This window comes from Cavia porcellus, unplaced genomic scaffold (genome assembly GCF_034190915.1).
Source record: "Cavia porcellus strain 051 isolate PalLab524CR breed Dunkin Hartley unplaced genomic scaffold, mCavPor4.1 scaffold_22, whole genome shotgun sequence".
Lineage (NCBI taxonomy): Eukaryota > Metazoa > Chordata > Mammalia > Rodentia > Caviidae > Cavia > Cavia porcellus.
The window spans coordinates 52,043,801-52,050,717 of record NW_026947505.1 but is presented as its reverse complement, the minus strand read 5'-3'; the positions used below and the strand labels follow the sequence as shown (position 1 = coordinate 52,050,717).

The 6,917-nt window shown below is 36.6% G+C and overlaps 1 pseudogene; it reads right to left on the bottom strand.

The window, feature by feature from the left end:
- Positions 1 to 306: 306 nt before the first annotated feature.
- Positions 307 to 2,375, bottom strand: LOC100724496 (SRSF protein kinase 2-like; annotated as a pseudogene).
- Positions 2,376 to 6,917: the final 4,542 nt, after the last annotated feature.

Sequence of the window (6,917 nt, the reverse complement as noted above, 5' to 3'; positions counted from 1 at the left end):
ATTATATAGTACTCAGCTAACATATTGTTAATAAATGGTTATAAATCCTGCCAAAATACAAAGGGAAAAGAATTTTTCATTCAAAATAAAACACATTTGAATGTCACACAACACAATAAACAATGCTTAGAGACATGTTGTTTCCAGAAGAAAATGGTCAAGTAAGCTGGAGACAAAAGCCTATCCTTTCCCAGGAATACAGCACACAAAAAGCAAAATACCAAACAACAGTACTTCAAAGCAAAAATAAAGGTCTGAGGACAAAGCCAGACCCTTGTAATCCTGTTGAAGAATGAGAGTCATCATTTAGGTCCAATATCCTGGACCTAAGCGTTTACTTGCTAGCTCAGAATGGTGTGTTGGTAGATTTGCTGAGAATTTGCCAGCAGAGGCTTATTTTTCTGGAGCCATTTCTAACATCATGATGAGGAAATCCACAAACTGTGCAGTGTCCTCATGTAGCCATCGTACCCTTCCGCAAATACATCAAAGAGGCTTCAGGGCTTCAGCTTGGTGACGTGCCTCTGTTCTCCTGTAACTGAAAAATATCTGAGAATACTTTCTGAATAGAGCAAAGTGCTTTGGGATACTGTGTAGTAGGTCTTTGATGTGGGCTATGTGGTCCTCATCCCTAGAATAGTCTTCCTTAAAATGTGGTTCAAACAAATAGCCTTCAGTTGCCTGATTAAAATGCCATGCATGACATACTCCATATGTCTGTTAGGCATGCTGTACCCTGTGCCTATCAACACCTCTATGGATCTATACTGACTCTAGATGGATGTTCTCAGTGAAATATTTGTGTATCCAACAAGCATTTCCCAGGTCAGCAACGTTTACAATAATTTTATCTCATTCCAAGGATCCAGGGATTCCATCAACAAGTTGGCTACCAGGATTTTTGTTTATGGCAAATCCCCAGTACTGGAGGCTGAAATCCTCCTGTTTCTGTCATGGAATGGACTACTTTTCTACTACTCTGTAAGCAGTGATCTCTTGGAAAGCAAAGGGCCACAGGCCACAGATTGTAGAGGCCCAGAAAACAATGAAGTGGAAAACTCTGGAAACTGGGACTCTGCAATCTTATGCTGTCCATTTGGAAATTCACCACTGAAATGTTCATAGGAGCTGCCATATGTGTAATCACTTTCTGAATTTGGCTCATTGAGGTTGTATTCCTTGGGATTTGGGCAGTCATGCTCATTGCCCTTTTCATTTTCTAGCAGCTGCTCCAGTAATAATGGGCCATTCTCAGTATGGCCGTTTGTTTTTGGTGACTAGATTCATATAGGCTCTATGTTCCCAAATTCCTGATTGACATCATCTTCGTGTTTCTCTGCATTTTCTTTCATGGCATCTCCTTTTTCTTCCTGGTCTTTAGCTTCACCATTGTTCTTTGTGGCTTTACCCTAGGTGTCTCCCCTAAGCCTGCTGCTCTTGGTTTCGCCTCCAGGTGGAATTCATCATCTTGCTCAGTGGAGTATACAGCCAAGCTGATGTTCTCCTCTATGATTTTTCTTTCAGCTTCTCACTCCAATTCTTCTGTCTCCTTCAGGCATTTATCCAATAGCTCAGGCCATCTCTTCTGTTTCTTTTTCAGCCTTTTCTTCTTGATTTTAGATATGTTTCCTATAATTTTTTGCTAGGGAACTGTACTCAGTGCAGACCCCAAAAGAGGAATTCCCACTTTCTGCCACTCCATGACCTCCATTCTTCTTCTCATGTATACATCATCCACACAGGATGTTATCCAGCTTGATGTCAATATGAATAGTCTTGCAATTACTGTGTATATATTCTAAACCTAGGAGGACCTGTCAATTAAAACTCTTAACACAATATACTACGAGACCCTGATAGTTTAAGTTGATGATCCATTTAAGGAGATGGTGGCCAAGCATTCCAAAGACCATGCACATATGTATTCCTTTCATGCCAGAAATCTTAAAGTCATCAATAAGCTGGACCATCACATCTTTTTTTGAGTCATTGGGGTCATTTAGTCAAACATATTTGAGCAATTTTATTTCATCCAATTCTGTGTGTATAATGCTCCGCATTTTTTGTAGCTGTCATTGCAACAAATCTTTCTCCCTGTATATCCCAGAACAGCGACAGTAGAAAAGTGCCCTCATCCTAGCTTTCTAATGACATAATATCAACCATTGAAGATATCTCTAACTTTCACTGGATGATAGTCCCCTTTACAGTAATCCACAGGGTCCTCTTCTTTCATCTGATCCCAGGATGTCCTCCACTAGTGCTAGAGGAGTGGGATCTGGCAGTGGTGGAAGTGGATCAGGTGGAGAAGGAGTAAATAAAGGAGTTTTCTGTTGAGGCTCAGGATTTTTTGGATGTTTCTCTCTTTTTGACATCTACTTTCAGGCCTGAATGGCCAGCACTTTCAGGGAGCTCAGCTCAACTCAGTGGGAATGAAGCGAGGGCCTCACACAGCTGTGGTTACAGGCTACAAACACTCAGGAGTCCAGCTGCACCAGGCTGCAGCTTCCATTTACATTACTGACTGGGAGGATGCTGGAACTGCCAAATTTAGGTACTTTCTGTTTCATTTTTAGGTACTCACATAGACCAAGAGTTGAGACCTGGGAATAAGTGTAAGAAAAGACTTCAGAGCTAAGTGATATGACCCTGTTCAGAAAACATAAGAGTGCCACACTAGAATTGGGAACATAAGCAAAGTAGTTTTTTTTTGTGAATTTCCTTTAAGAAGTTCACAGGAAAAATAGATATTTCAATAGCAAAATTTGTACATTCTCAGTTCCCAGACAATAATCATTTTTAGTAATCAAACTTTTTCTATATATTGTGAAACTGAAAAGGAAAGAAACTGCTGAAAAAGAAAGCACAGCTGAAATGAAAGAAGGAAAATATTATATATATGATAGAAAATTATACTACTAATATATGTTCACTACAAAGAATGGTTTGTGGTTTCTTTTGTTAATTTTATTTTAAACAGAGTAAAGTTTAAACAGAACAAAACAGATCACAAGAAAACAATGTAAGAGACACAGATTTCAGAGCAAAACAACTAGAGATCTTCACTGTCTATCACATTGTCTCTTGTTTTCTTCCAAATAGTTGTCCATATCTTCACATACACTAAATTCATATAAAACAAAATAGTATAAAACTGATCAGAACAGGATGATGAAGGCATTTTAGGTCTTCAAGACCAGACAATAGGGAAGTCAACAATGGCTGCCATAATGACTCTCGTTCTCTTCAAAATAGCTGTCCATACCTTCATGTATGCTAAAATTAAGCAAAAAAAAAAAAAAACCCAGATTGAATCATTCTGAACAAAGAGTAATAGTATTGCTGGATTTCACAACATGATGCCACGGAATCAGCACTGGGTACCCTAGCGTCTCTTTTTCTTCAAAGTAGGTGTTCATTTCATCATGCATTATATAACAGATTCTTATAAACTACTTAGTAGTTCTACACATGCATCAGTCTCTACATTTGTACCTATTCTTTCTGTAGTAGAGGGGAAAACAAAACAAAACAAAACAAATTCCTAGAAAAACATGCAACAAAAAAGACATATAAACAACAATAGTAAAGAGCCCAGAACACTGACAATATAGGCATCAAAACAAGGTGGTAGGAGCATACCTACAGTTGTTATTTTACATAACAATCTTCAAGAGTTCCCCAGATTACCATACAATAATATTCACAATTGTTTCAATCCTATGAATGTTAACTATTTTGCTCCAAGAACTTACAGAACTTGTAGCACAATCATTTAGCAATCCTAAGCATGTTTATATAATTTTAGATATTTTTTTCCTTTCCCTTCCTTTTTATTTTTCCTCTTTTTCCCTTTAAGCAGATTCTTGTCCTTTCACTGTGTTTATTGAGTTTTTTGTATCTTATGTACTCTTACCATTCCTTACACTAGGGAGACTACACAGTATATTACACATGTGACTTTGATTTATTTCTCTTATGAGTATGGTCTCAAGTTGTATCCATTTACTTATAAATATCACAATGTGATCATTCTTTATAGCAGAGTAGTATGCCATTGCATAAAAATACCATATCTTCATTATCCATTCCTCAGTTGGTGTGCATTTAGGTTGTTTCCAAGATCTGGCTATTACAAATTGTGCTGCACATATGGTGCACATATATCACTGATATGATGTTTTCAGTTCTTCTGGGAATATGCCCATAACTGGAATAACTGGGTCAAATGGGATCTCCAATCCCAGCTTTTTGAGCAATCTCCAGGCTGACTTCCACAGTGGTTGCACCAGTCTGCACTTCCACCAACAAGGCAGAAGAATTCCTTTTTCGCAGCAGCCTCTCCAGCATTTGTTATTGGTAGTTTTCTTGATCCTGGCTATTCTTTCTGGAGTGAGATGGAACCTCAGTGCTGTTTTAATTTGCATTTCTATAACAACCAGTGATGCTGAACATTTTTTCATATACTTATTTGCAATTTTTATTTCTTCATCTGAGAAGTGTGTATTCATCTCAAATGCCCATTTTTGGAATAGGTATTTGAATTTTGGGGATCTGACTTTTAAAAATTATTTATATGTTCTGGACAGAAGTCCTTTGTCTAAGGGACCATCCACTAAGATTTTTTCCCAATTTGTGTGTTTTCTTTTCACCCAAAAAAGAAGATTTTTTTTCGACATGCAAAAATTCTTTAATAGGACACGATCCCAGGCATTGATTCTGTGAAGTATTTCATGTGCAGCTTGATTCTTGTTCATGAATTCTCCACATGCCCCTATGTCTTCAAAATTTCTACCTACTTTGTCTTCCAACAGATTTAGTGCTTCTGTTTTAATATGTAGATCTTTGATCATTTAGACTTTAGTTTAGTACATGGTGATAGGCATGGGTATAGTTTTAGTTTTTGGCTTATGGAGAGCCAATTTTACCAGCACCATTTATTGAAGAGACTTTTTCTTCCAGTGAACATGTTTGGCCCGTTTATCAAAGATAAGGTGGCTGAGTGTGTTTGTAGTTAGAGTTGGATCTTCTAATCTATTTCATTGATGTTCAGATATGTTTTTATTCCAGTACCATGATGATTCTATTACAGTAGCTTTGTAGTATTACTTCAGGTCAGGGATAGTGATGTCTCCTGCCTTGCCTTTGTTGCTTAGCATTGCCTTTGCTATTCTAGGTCTCCTCTGGTTCCAGATGAATTTTAGGAGTGATTTCTCTAGATCTGTGAGGTATGCTAGTAGTATTTTGATTGGGATTGCATTAACTCTGTGTAACAATTTTGGTAGAATGGAAATTTTTACAAGGTTTGTTCTTCCTATCCATGAACCAGGGATGTCTTTCCATTTTCTGAGATCCTCTTCAATTTCTTTTTCAGGACATTATAATTTTCCTGGACTAGACCTTTTGCTTCCTTTGTTAGATAATTCCTAATTATTTCACTTTCTTAGATGCTATTGTAAAGTTGTGGCTTCTCTTATTTCTTTCTCAGCAGTTTTGTTGTTAGTGTATAGGAATGCTATTGATTTTTGAGTGTTGGCTTTGTATCTAGCTACATTACTGAATTTATTTATTATGCCTAGGAGTCTTTCAATGGAGTTTTGGGGGTTTTCTATGTAGAGTATCATGTGGTCTGCAAATAATAATAATCTAACTTCTTCTTTTCCTATCTTTACTCCTTTTATTTCTCTCCCTTGTCTAATTGCTCTGGCTAGTATTTCCAGCACTGTATTGACTAGGAGTGGTAATAATGGACATCCTTGTCTTGTTACTGATTTTAGGATAAAGGCCTTCAGTTTTTTGCCATTTAATATGATGCTGCCTGTTGGTTTGTCATAAATGGCTTTTATCATAATGAAGTAAAGACCATCTATTCAAATTTTCTGTAAGGTTTTTATCATGAATAAGTGTTGAACCTCATCAAAAGTTTTTTCTGTATCTATAGAAATGATCATGTGGTTCTTAACTTTGGCTCTATTGATATGGTGGATTACATTTATTGATTTGCATATGTTGACCCATCCCTGCATTCCTGGGATGAATCCCACTTGGTCATGGTGTATGATCTTCCTGGTGATATGCTGCATTCTGTATGCTAAAATTTTATTGAGAATTTTTGCATCTATGTTCATTAGGGAGATTTGCCTATATTTCTCTTTTTTGGTTGGCTCTTTCTCACATTTTGGTATTAGAGTAATGTTTGCTTCCAGGAGTGCTGGCATTAAAACTTCTTTGAATTTCTTGTAGAATTCCACAGTAAATTTGCCTGGACCTGGGCCTTTCTTTGTTGGTAAGGATTTAATTACATTTTTAATTTTATTAATTGAAATTGGGTTATTCAGCAGTTTTACATCTTCTTAACTCAGCTTTTGTAATTCATGGGTCTAGGAATCTGTCCATTTCTTCTGTGTTATCAAGCCTATGAGAGTACAGGTTTTCAAAATAAGTATTTTATAAGTTGATAATCTGCATTTCTACAGAGTCCATAGTGATTTTACCTTTCTCAGTCCTTATTGAAAGAATTTGTGGTTTTTTCTTTCCTTTTTTTAATAAGAATGACTAGAGGCCTGTAAATTTTATTTATTCTTTCAAAGAACAAACTCTTTGATTTGTTGATTATTTGTACTGTTTTCTTGGTCTCTATTGCATTGATTTCTGATCTGACCTTTCTAATTTCCTCCCTTCTTTTGGCTTTGGACTTGACTTGCTTTTCTTTTTCTAGATGTTTGAAGGGAAGCATCAGGTGGTTTATTTGTGTTAATTTTGTTTTCCTGATATGGAAGTTCACCTCCATAAATTTTCCTTGAGGACTGCCTTCATTGCATCCTACAGGTTCCAGTCAGATGTATTTGTATTTTTGTATGCCTGCAAATATCATTTAACTTATTATTTAATTTCCTCTGTGACTCACTGATTGCTCA